Consider the following 12,178-nt stretch of genomic DNA (forward strand, 5'->3'; position numbering starts at 1 on the left):
CTCCCCTTCTGCTCAGAACCCTGCACCAGCAGGCAGGCAGGCAAGAGGTTAGGAAGAAGATGTGCTGCAGAGCCAGAGAGTCATGATGACAAGCTGCTGAGGCCTGAGTACATCATGATACTGGACTGAGATACAGAGATACTGTAGGGGACATTGCACTGCTCCAGATCTCTGTGAGGGAATGAGTTTTTGGAGCCAGAAGCAAGTGCCGTCCTTGTCCCCGGAGCAAGTCTGGCACAAGCAAGAACAGCTACATCTCTCCCTCTCCTTTTCTGAGCATTTCTCTGTCGTGCCTCGACAGACCCAGCAGAAGTTCAGCACTAGAAGTCAATCAGTTCATGCTAAGAGGGAGGCAGCTAGTATGACTCAAGTTTCCTGGGATAGAGGTACTTTTCCAAATACAAATTTCTTTCTGGAAAAGTAAACTTTCCCAGCCATGTGAGCTGCAAATAAAACTGATGGCAGACAGCAGAACTTCATTGCAAGTCTCTGAATCACTCAGACAAACTTGCAGTCCAAAACAGAGTCTCCAAAGGCAAGACAAAGGCTTCTAGGAAGGGAAAAACCTTTTGTTAGAGCAATTGATACAGGTTACAAAAGCTGAGCAGCTTTGGGGAACGAAGACCCATCTTCACATCACCCAGAGAAGGGCTGGGCACTCAAATGCATAATTTTTTTGCAACTGAATACTTAACCTCATTAGTCTCTTTTTCAGGACTACCCACCTTGCCCGTACCCTAACACAGTCACACCTCCAGCAATGTGGTTACTATTTGCTTTCAAGCACTTTTCATGCTGTAGCCAAGGTTTGAGGGAGACCCTCTCTTCTATCCTGTTTTCCAAAGAATGAATGAACCTCCTGGGGAGGTTAGTGACTTCAGACCGTCACTGAGACTGAACTCCTCGTTGACACAGGATTCGAGGAAGAAGGGTTGAACCAGAGCCTCAGGCAGGAGCTAGTCAGAACCATGGGAGGAGCAGCAGAGCAAGCCAGAGCCTGCCCTGGAGGGAGCTGGGGTGCTCCTCACTCCTCAGGCAGCCCCCGTGCTCATCCTGCCTCTGCAGAGCCTCAGAGGCTGCCATGGGTGCCTGCCCTGCTGCCTCTGGCTGCAGTCCACACTGCCAGAACCAAGGACTGCATTCCCATGCTTTGGCTCCAGCCCAGCATCTGCTGGGCACATCTGGCCTCTCACAGGTAAAAGAGGGCTCCCAGCACCCTGTGAAGCCTCTTGTACATGAGTGATGCTTGGCACATGGGCAGCCAAACAAGTTTGTTCTGGCTCTCATGCTTTTAGGACTCTCTGACTGTGTGGGGTCTGTGCCTCTTCGAATGAAGAGTTTCTCATGGGGCTGTGCCCAACCAGAGCAGCCCACGTTGTTACCTGTGTGCAGCTCAAGGCAGAGTCAAGCTCACTGCTCGTTCTGTTTGAACCCATGCACTGTCCAAGCCCATTGTCTTCTGTTCCCATAGGGAAGTCAACACCTCCCACTGTCTGACAGCACTGGGGTTGTGCACTGAGCACAGCTATTTCCATGTGTTGCCTTGAATAACCATTGCCTCTGGGTTTGTCTTTTCACAGTTACCCAGGGCACAGTAAGTTGTCCCTAAGTGCTCTGCAAACCAGACATGGCAAATACTTCAGCAAAACCCGAAAATGCACACAGCCCTGGGACAGCAGAGAGCTGCTCCCTCCTAGGGCATGTCCTGCCAGCCAGCTGGGAGCCAAATGTGGACAGCAGTGTGCACACACTGGAGTGTATGCTGGGGTTTAGAGCAGATGATGACTTGACCAAACCACCAATGAAGGTCCTCCAAAAAACCCTCAAATACAAAGACTCTCAAACTTCTGCAGGAAATTCAGCAATCCCTTCCAGTTAAGATTAATGGGAACTTGAAGCCAAAGCCATTATGATTCTGCATAATTTATTTGGGGAATGCAGACTCATTATACAGACGAGACTGTATAATTTATACCTTTACGAGATAGTAGCATGTTTCTGCTCAGGCCAGTGGAGAGCTGTGGGTATCTACTAAAGCTTAAAGTGTGCCATCAGATCAGGGAGCACTGAAACTTCATCAACCAAAGTGCTGGTGCAAATTGAAAGGCACATGGATGAAGAACAAGCATAGCCTGCAGGGAGCCATCACCCCTACAACCATCAAGAATTGGTAGCAAGCAAAATGATCCATCTGGCAAAGTCTCACATCATAAATCCTACAGGAAAGGATTCTGGAGCAAACCTTCCCACAGCAAGGGACAAGCAGAGAGGATGAACAAAGCAGAGCCCAGAAACCTCCACATAGGAAACACCTTAGTTAACAAGGTAACTGATCCACCAAGAAAGGTGGATGGGAAGTTGCAGTGCTGTGTGATGTAGTGATACCAGAGTGGATTACAGTGCTGATCAGCTAGAGATTGCATGGGAACTTCATCCCATGGAAACAGTCTTGTTTCTTTTAAATTCTATTGCTTTTAAACAAATACAAAAGAGCCTGACCAGAATGGGGCTTGGGCCATGCATGCTGTGCACTTCCAGGAGGACAGCCATCAGTGGAGCTGTGCCTGTCAGGAAAATACCTGGTTGATCATCTCTCCTAGAAGCATCTTGCTAATCTCATTATGGTTTAAAGCTCTTTTCTGCAAGTACCATGCCTTTTCTCCTAAAGAAGCCAAAATGTTTTAAAACTGAATCAGAGAATCATATTACTGTAGTCCATTTGCTAGCAATGGAGATGTAGCAAAGGCCACAAAAAGAGGTAGTGGGCACAGTTCCCTGTTGAAAAGAGCATCGTGAAGTGAGGCCATGGTAAGACTGTAAGCTGAGCAGCACTGATCAAACCAAAGCCCTGCCTTGTCTCTGACAGTGGCCAACAGGCAATGCTAAGGAAGAAGATCAGCACAAGCATGCAAAGATAATTTTCTTCTGGCCATCTAGGCTGAGCAGCTCAGAGACAACCTAAGACAGCTGCCGTGTCATTACACTAAATGGCGTTTGATGGATTTCTCTTCCAAGAACGTGTTTAGTTGCTGCTTGAACAAATTTAATCTTGTAGCATCCACAATATTTGTGACAAGAGCTCCCTGTTATGCACACAGCCTATAAAGCCACATCTCCATTTAATTCTCTTAACCTGCCCTTTTCTGGCTCTGGTATTAGAAAAAAATAGTCATCATCCACACTTGTCTCCCTTGTACTACCTGTGGCCTACAGGTACTTGTACTACCTTGTACTACCTGTGGCCTACTGCTTCCCTAGCTGGAAAGCAATGACCTCTTTAGTAGCTTCTTACACAGAGGTTGATCCAGCTGCAGTTCTTTTTTGGGCCATCTCTGGTTCTGTTTTTCACACTGGAAATGGTGAGACCATACCACACACGATAGTCATGTGATATCGATTCCATTCATAATTCCCAGATTCACAAGTTACTTCCTATTTAACTGTATTTCCCCATCAGCCTGGGACACTGGAAACGCTTTAACAACTATCTACCTGGCCCTGAGTCATCTGCAGTTTGATGACTGATGTTGGTAAAGTGAACCTCACATACAGTTCATTTGCAGCCATGCAGGTACGTTCACTTCTGTGCCAAACACCACACAGCTATGCCTGGTGATCCAGAAATTATGTCCCACAGCTATTTCACCTTAACTGCCACACAGTACCAGTCAGATTTTTACCCCCTATTGGCTAGTGTGGCAGAGTAAGTCCTTCATTCAGCCTCCAACACAACTCCATCTATCCCAAATGACTTGGAAAGTCATAAAATTGCTGAGATAAATGGAGATCTGAATAAGCAAGGGAGCAGTTTTGGGTGGTAGCTACAACCTGGGTGGATCAGAACTTGTGTAAGGGCAGTGGGACATGATGAGGGTGTTGTGCAGTAACACCAGTAAAGCACCAACTTCCTCCCCTAGCACTTCAACAAATTAAAAGCAGAGAATGGGGAGAGTGCACAAGGCAAGCTACAGAAAAGAAGGGGTGACATTTCTTTTCAAAAGATACAGTGGGAAACTGGTCAGAAGGCTTCTGCAAGGTGAAAGAAGGGCTGGAGCAGCTCACCCATCAGCAGGTTAGATGTCCAGTTGGTCTCAGTCCCAGGACTGAGAACAAAGCAGAAGGAGTAAGGAGGTGAAGACAAGGAAAAGAAGGGAATAAGTAGACAAGGACAGGGAAAAGAGGGGAGTAAGAAAGTGAGGACAGGGAAAAGAGGGATGTCTCCTGATGCATGTGTTTGTGAATGATCTACAGCCATGTTTTATTGTTGCTGCTCAAGTCAGTGAGGACAGTGCTGCATAAATACACAAGACATTCAGAGCACTGGAGTCATTCAGAGTGTCTGTTTTCCACTGTATGCCTCAGTTATTCAGGACCAACATCAATGACAGGGCAACAGAGAGGAGAGCCAGGGCAGTGATTCTGCCAGGTGGACTTCCCTTCACACAACCCATCTACGCAGAAAGGCCATTAATGATTGTGCAGGGCTTCTTACACAATTCCTGCCATGCACGTCATCTAACCTTTGCAGGCAGCTCACCAGCCTGTTCTCAGAAGTCTGGTGAAATCCTCCCCCTGCAAAGAGTTAATTAATGCAGCTTGAACTATAAATTATAGTTAATTTTTCACCAACTACAGCTACTGTCGAGGAGAGCAGAGAGACAGTGATCGTTTCACTGCTCCTTTTCTCCTTTATAAATAACTTTGGCTGGTGGGTTCATAGAGTACAGACACTTTATTCTCTCAATATTTAGACATTCAGTTAGACAGATGAACTCAGATGGTTGGGGAGTGTATACAGATTGCCTGCTCTGTATATGCCTCATGTACTTACTGATAAAACACAGAATTGCTGAGGTTCCTTTCAACAGAGTTCATCCAACTGCTTGTCAGAAGAACATGGATGAGAAGGTGTCTGGCCAAGCTATTCCTTGGTTGTAGCACTGTAATCCTGGCACAAGCCATACTAAATCCATGATTTACACTAATACATGAAGAGGCTGTTGATCCTAACCATTCTTTCTGTGGCAGATTTCTGTACATCTGATATGACACCACCTCTCTCAATAAACCTGAGCAGAGGCTGGATGCTCCCTGCTGCTATCTGTACAGAAAATCAGAAGGGCCTGTGCAGACTGGGGCTTGCCTGGCAACAGACTGGGGACTCTGCTAATAAAAATTCTGCTCCTGTGTGTTTATTCATTTGGAAACAACCCAATATTTACCTCTGCATTTTACTGAAGGAGATTCTGCTGGAATTATGCTTCCAGTTCCTGAAGGGATCATGAAGATCAATAACTGCAGACTAGAAGTTCAGCCCAAAATACACATGCCAAACTGGAGGACACTCATTTTGGACCATCAGATACTGCTGGTCAAAACAACACAGGCAGCACTCTCCACATCTCCCATCTGTACTGTTCAGGGGTTTCACTGAGGAGCAAGTTTAAAGGTTTCTGAGTGCTCAGGGACTGCCTGTTTCCATAGGACATGTAGGTACTGCAGGGACAAAGTCCTGGGTTATTATAAAGCTTCTAGTTGCTCCTTCAGAAGGATCTCTGCAGCTTTATGAAGGAGCCCTTCCTATGCTTTTCCCTACCACAGGGGTCCCAGAATGCACGTGTCAGCAGTGCAGCATTTTATTTTCCCAAATCCCCATCATCAATTGTAATAGCAGCAACATGATACTTCAATGAGGGGATTTGTTCAGCAACCTAAAAATCCTTCTGCAGAGCCAATGCCAGCATGAATGCTTCACAGGCAGGGCAGCCAAAAACCAAGAAGTGAAGCAACATGCCAGGATCACACGATGGAGCCAGCCACAGCAGATCCCCTGGTACACTGGGTTTACAGCCTCAGTGCTTCCAGGGGACATCAGCTCCCATTCCATGCTTTGTCCTGTCCCTCTTTGCCTTTAGAGCCACAACAGCCTGTCTTTACATTGCATCTCCAGTGGTAGCTGTGAGTGGTTACTACAAAAACACACAGTGTGCAAAATAAGCAATGCCTAGGACCTGACAGCAGCCAGGCACTACACAGCTCTCTGCAGACTGACAGTGAGATCTCCACCACGTTCCCCTCAAGGTGCCATGCCTGTGTGCATGCAGGCTCCACTCAATTACCAACCACACCTCCAGCTCTGGAGTTTAAATTATCTGAGCAAAGACCACACCAGGACTTATTTATAGTCTAAAATTGAAAACTGGTCAGTCCACAGGACTGTTGGTGGACTGACCTGTCTGTTCTGCCTGTGCTCTGAGCTGGCTGGACACCCTTCTACTCCAAACTCCCAGCAATGCTGGCTCTGGTAGAGCACAGTGCCTTCGCCAAAGACTGACCAGCCAACAAATGTGCAAGACTACCACGGTCACCCAGTAAAGGCCATGTCAGACTGGATTTGAGACAATGTTTGAAGGAACTGGCTGAACACAGCACACGTTACTGTGGTGTGTGCTGAAGCTTTGATTTGGCTGGATGTGACTCACAAGGCACATCACAGCAAAGATATCACGGAGCCATTGCGCTGATGCAAGTCCATCAGGTTTATCTCACCTGGGAGAGATAAAGCAAGGCAAATATTTCCAATACTCAGCTATGATAAGCACTGGGGAAGGTATTAAATGGAAGAGAAATAGCCTGAACAAACCTAAACCAATGAGTCTACAAACTGTTTAGACATCACCAAGATGATAGCTATGAAATCAGTGGACCTCAATTGGTGTGTGGAGAGTTAGTTTGGAGAAAGGACTGTTTCACCTACCTCTCCCACAGGGGTAGGTGAGGGACATCAGGGAGGGCTTGTAATCCCCAGAAGTTGAAATAAAGGCTCCAAAGCTCATTCCAGAGACCTCAGCTTTCATTCAGATGCCTCATATTATCCCCCAATCTTCATGTTCCCAGTGCAACTCAGCACTGTCTCTTCTGCTCTTTCTCTCTCTTTCACCTTCTCCTCTGATCCCAAACCTCTCTCTGTTGCAGAGCACCCACAGCCAAGGACACTGTCAGCCTACACAGGCTGATAAAGGAAAGGCACTCAATCAGATCAGCTAGAGAATGAGCAAAGGGCATGAACAGAGTCCAGGTGAGCTGCTGCAATGAGTCACACGTTGATTTAGAGCATCTGCCCACCACTGACTGATCCTCTCATATCCTCAGTGTCCAAACCGTGCTTCCTCCACCCAGCCTGTGTTCTCTTCCTACCCTCAAGACTTCACCTGTTTGTTGAAGTCAAGGGAATGAACTAGAGGAGGACTCAATGACAGAAAACAAATAGGAGGGATGACCTGACCTTTTCAGAAATTTCAAACATTATCTTACCTTTTTGAAACAAAACTTTGATAGGGTTTTACTACCTTTGTCCTCCATAAACCTTCCTTCTCAGAATGTTCTAAAGATTGCTCTGAACCTTCTTCCACTTTTACCTCCATCAGAATGCTTCTAAATGTCTGTAGCCACAGACTCCTGAACCTTGTTTAACTGCTTCAAGCTGCACTGTGACAGGATCACGTTACCATTTGAGTTCTCTGGATGTTGAAATGAGCATAAAGGACCTTTCTCTCTGCATCCAGGCACATGATCAAGTTACCACATCCCTGCAAGTTCTTGCCTGTGAGCTGAACCACTGTGACCACCCAACTGCACAACCTTAGCCCATGACAAACACATGACAATGTGTCTCATTTAACACTTTTTCACCATGGATGAGCTACTTCAACTGTCTCATGCTTACTGGGCCCCATAGGAAGACTTCTTGATAAGAGTAGTAGGTGCTACTCCTTGAGCACCAGTGCTTTCTGAAGGAAGTATCTCTAGGGCTGCTCTAGTCTGATGATGCTCAGCCAAAACAAATACTCAGGGGAAGATCTAAGACTGTGGTGGAAAGCAACAGGACAAAAAATATGCTTCCAGAGAAAAAAGTTACCCAAGAATGGAAACAGGACACCTGGGAGATCTGGGCTGCATTTAGAGTGCTGTTTGGTGTGTAAACCTGCCTTTTGTCAAGAATGCAACAGTGCCCAGAGGTCTGTGGCCACTGTAGAAGAGGAGTAGGAAGTCAGGATTTACTCAGAACGTGGCAGGATTTGCTAGTAGCTACACTTAGAGATGGTAAGAAAGGTTTCAACAAGGCTTCAAGGGGAAAACTTTTCCCAAGGCAGGAGTACAAAGGCCAGACTATCTAGGAAGGAACTGAGGCCTTCAGGAAAAACACTAGCTAAAAATGCAAACACCAGGAGCAACAGGGCTCCACGAGGTGAGGTATGTGGAGTGATGGGGTTCTGTTCTCTTGCCTACAGAGACTGTCTGGGCCACAGGGAGAACACTGTGAGTTTCTTGAGACGTAGGCTCTCATACCCTTGCCCAGCCTCCCTGGTAAGGTGCCTGCCTTGCACCACAGGTCATACAGAAGTGACCAAGTTGCCTGTTCGAGGCAGTCCCTGCTGAGTTTGCATGCTGCTTTCTCAAGATGGTGTTTATAATCCAGTGGATGATTTACAACCTTCCAGTGAAACAAGAGGCAGGACAACCTACAGGTGCCAGACAGACTTTTGAATACAGATATTGAAAGAAAATCCAAACTTCTACAAGAGTGAGATACTTGTTCACTTTCCAGATTATCCCACCTCACAACATCTCCATTACCTCCCCATATGCTGTACACATGTGCAATTCCATGATAGCTCATCATTCACTATAAAAATCAGAGGGACTCTGAGTTATTTAGACAACAACTGAGAGAGATCACAAAAAAAAGGAATGTGAAGGGAAAAGTCAATTATAACTTTAACTGTGCAAACTTTGCCATCTCTTCCCATCATTAGAAAAAAACAGACAGGCAGGGATGATGTAGCCACAGAGAAAAGGAGTTTTTCAAAAGGAGAATTTAGTGTGTTTCCTTTCTCAGATTTGGCTCTGAAGAAAATAGCACATATCTGATATGATGCAAATAAGTTACATGGAGCTCTGCTGGTGAAAACAAAGGAAAAATCCCAGGGAAGGGTGGTGTGGTCATGGCATTAATGATGCTGTGTCTCAGCTTGGTGTCTCCAGTGCAGTGCAAGGCTAAGCACTACACAAGAGCACATTTTAAGTGCAGTTTTCTAATCAAAAAACCTTTCAAAGGATACCTGGCCAGTGCCTGCTGTGGCTGCAATCAGTTTTCCTTTAAAATCACAAAAGGTTGAGCTTTCCAAGTAGGAAACATTCCCACAAAATCTGCAAAGCAGAATTGTCAACAGGGAGGCACAACCAGCTGTGCTGTCAGCTCTAGGTGTCAGCAGCTGGGATGGAAATAGAGCACAGAGCTCAAAATACTTGCCTGGTCCTGGTTCTTGGGGGACTTTGGCCAGGACCCTGGTGGGCTCCCCATGGGGAGAGACCCTCTGACACAGTCATAACACCAGCTGAGCCAATAAGCAGGCACTAGGATTTTAGATCTACACTTGTATCTGTGTGTTGAGTTTTATTGCTGTGTGCCCATTTTCTACTGCATTTGGGACAATGAATAGGAAAGAATGCTAAAAAGCACTTCTGCCACATTAAATCAAATTAAACATTTGGGGAAATCTGTTCTTGCTTTCTGGAGACTCAAGGAAAAATGGGATGGCAGGGCACAGATGGATTTTCTGCAATTTTCTTATGCTTAGAAGAGCCATGTCTTTTTTCTTGTACTTCCTATAGCCTATTTTGGTTTTAGCATCTATTAACAAAAAAATACCAAAAACCAAACCCAAAAACAAAGCAACAAAACCCCCCGTTAAATCAAAGGCCATAACAAGCACATCTTGCAAATATCAATAACTCCATGTACTGAAAGAGCTGGGAATGCTTAAAATCCATCTACAATTGTAAGTAGCGGGTTCTTGAATCTGACATTGTAATAGTTCTCAACCTCTCCCTCTTTGAGACAGACACCAGCAATACAAATCATATTTTTTGAATGATCTAAGGAAAAATCAGTGTCTTTGGGAAAAATCAGAGAGGAGTGATTAAAGAAGATTCCAGGAGGCAATAGAGCATTTATGCAAAATGTCTCATAATAACAAACAAATAAGGGAAAAGAAGCTGTATGGGAGGAGCAGGGGGAGAGGTACTTACACTCTTCTTCCATAACAACTATTTTAGTTTCTGAGGCTGGTAAGACTTGTGGTGCTTTCGTTGTTCCTGGGGAAATTAAGGTAAGAAAGTAGTGAACAAAATGTCTCTTGAAGCAGAGCAGAGTGGGCTTAGCTAGTGTGGGGAGGAGGAGAGGGGAGTGCAGACTGGGGGCTGTCAGTGTGTTAGTGCTGGTTAAGGTATGCCCAGGTGGGGACTGGGGTGCCCCTGGGGGGATGGCACAGGGCATGCTGTGCCCCTGCTGTAAAGGGCCTTGTGTCATTAGGGTCTCTGTCATGATAAAGGGGCAGAAATGGCTCAGAGTTCACCTGGCAGTGAAACTCTGGGAGGTTTTCTTAGCCCTGATGGCCACAAGAGTGCAAAGATGGGCACACAGAACATGATAGTGGGGAAAATGTGGAGTTTCAGAAAAGGTGGGATCCTCTGAAAAGCCTCCACCCCACAGGTATGGGCAGTGCTGCAGCACAAACTAAAGCTAGTACAAGAGGTTGATGAACATGAAACAGATGAAGGCCATGGCCCCAGGCAATAGGGGAGCCAAGCACAGGTAGCAATTTCCTCTTTATAAACCAAGATACTGGGAAGTCCAATGGCCACAGTCACCACTCAAGCTTGCTGGCAGCACCAACACCTTCTGGATAAATCCCTCATCACCCTTTGGATGCACAAAGGAAGAAGCCCCAGGAGCGTGGGCTGGGGGTGTGGAACCCAGTCAGTGACACGGGTGAGACCACCATGAAAAGCTAAAAAGCAGAAAAAAGTTTTTGCACAAGGTTGATTTTTTCCTGCAGTGTTTGAGCAAAGGAGAAGGGCAGTTAAGGAGGTGTCTAGAAATTTTCTGGAGAAAAATGGAGTCTGAAACAGTCACATCTCACCTGTGCCATCATGGCCATGTGAGACTGACATTAGAATGCTCAATAAAGAGAACTGGGAAATGGGACATTTTTCTAAGAAAGCATCTAGTCTACCACAAAGGCATAAAACTCTGTAAATAGCACCAAAGCACAGTATGTTTTAGCTAAGCGCAAAAGCATTTCCTCAGAAATGAGCATCCTCCCCAAGCTTCTCAATGCAAGAGCATTTATTTCTGAGCTGGGCATTTTGTGGAAATGCTGGAATTGCAGAGGAGAGATGAGGTGAGAGTTTGGCTGATGGGCATTTGCTAAAGTGCCAAGGGGTCACTGCACTGCAGCCACTTTCTCTCTCTCTCTAAGGATGTGGTGGTTTTGGTGATTTGCAACAGATCTGCATGGCTGAAAAGATGCTTTTCTGAAATGGGTATCAACGGAAAATGGTATTGGAATAGAGCAAAGAGCACTTGCAACAGCAACCCTGCCTGGTCAGGCTGAGAAACTGCTCCCAGCAGAGACTGAACCTCACACCTTCCCATTCACAGGCCTGAGGGTTTCCTGTCTGAGCTCCTTCTCTGCCAGTCAGAACTCCAGTGAGCTGCATTCCTGGAACGGAATGAGGGCTGAGGACACCTCACTCCACCACGATGCTCATCTCAAGCCTCAACAGCCCAGGCTGTTGCTATGCAGTGCCACCTCTCTAACAGGTGCACCCAGAGATGTCCCCAAACCCCATGTCTCTGTATCACAAGTTGTTGTGTCAGCTCAGAACTTCTTTCCCAGTCCTAGATTCACCCTCCTGTAGCACACCAACATCACAGAACCTCCAAAAATACTGCCATCAGGTCAGAGAGTCCTTCCAGCAGCCAGACCCAGAGCATCAGTCCCAGCCAGCTTACCCAGGACAGGACGATGCAGCAGGGACAGGGCAGCTGTAAAGCAGCAGAACATACAGAAACAGCCATAGCTGGAGTGAGCTTCTGGGGAAAAGCAGAAGGCTCAAGGGGAGTCCAGCTCTGGTGAATTGTTATAAACTGCTAGAATTTTACAGAACACTGTGCTGAGGCTCACCCCAACAGGATCAGTGCTAAGGAGCCTGAGGAAGAAGGTACAGGAGACAACACATGTGAGGATTCAGGTGTCCTGAGGAGTTTTCTGCTGAAAGCTATGACTTGCAGAAGTGAGGAAAGCTGTCAAGATTCCAAGAAGGTTCAGCA

At 46.3% G+C, this 12,178-nt stretch overlaps 1 protein-coding gene across 1 annotated transcript in view; it reads right to left on the minus strand.

The window, feature by feature from the left end:
* NRG2 (neuregulin 2) overlaps window positions 1-12,178 on the minus strand; it is an 84,661-nt gene that overhangs the window by 32,043 nt on the left and 40,440 nt on the right. The gene's annotated exons all lie outside the window — the stretch shown is intronic.

Source organism: Acanthisitta chloris, unplaced genomic scaffold (genome assembly GCF_000695815.1).
Source record: "Acanthisitta chloris isolate BGI_N310 unplaced genomic scaffold, ASM69581v1 scaffold1079, whole genome shotgun sequence".
Lineage (NCBI taxonomy): Eukaryota > Metazoa > Chordata > Aves > Passeriformes > Acanthisittidae > Acanthisitta > Acanthisitta chloris.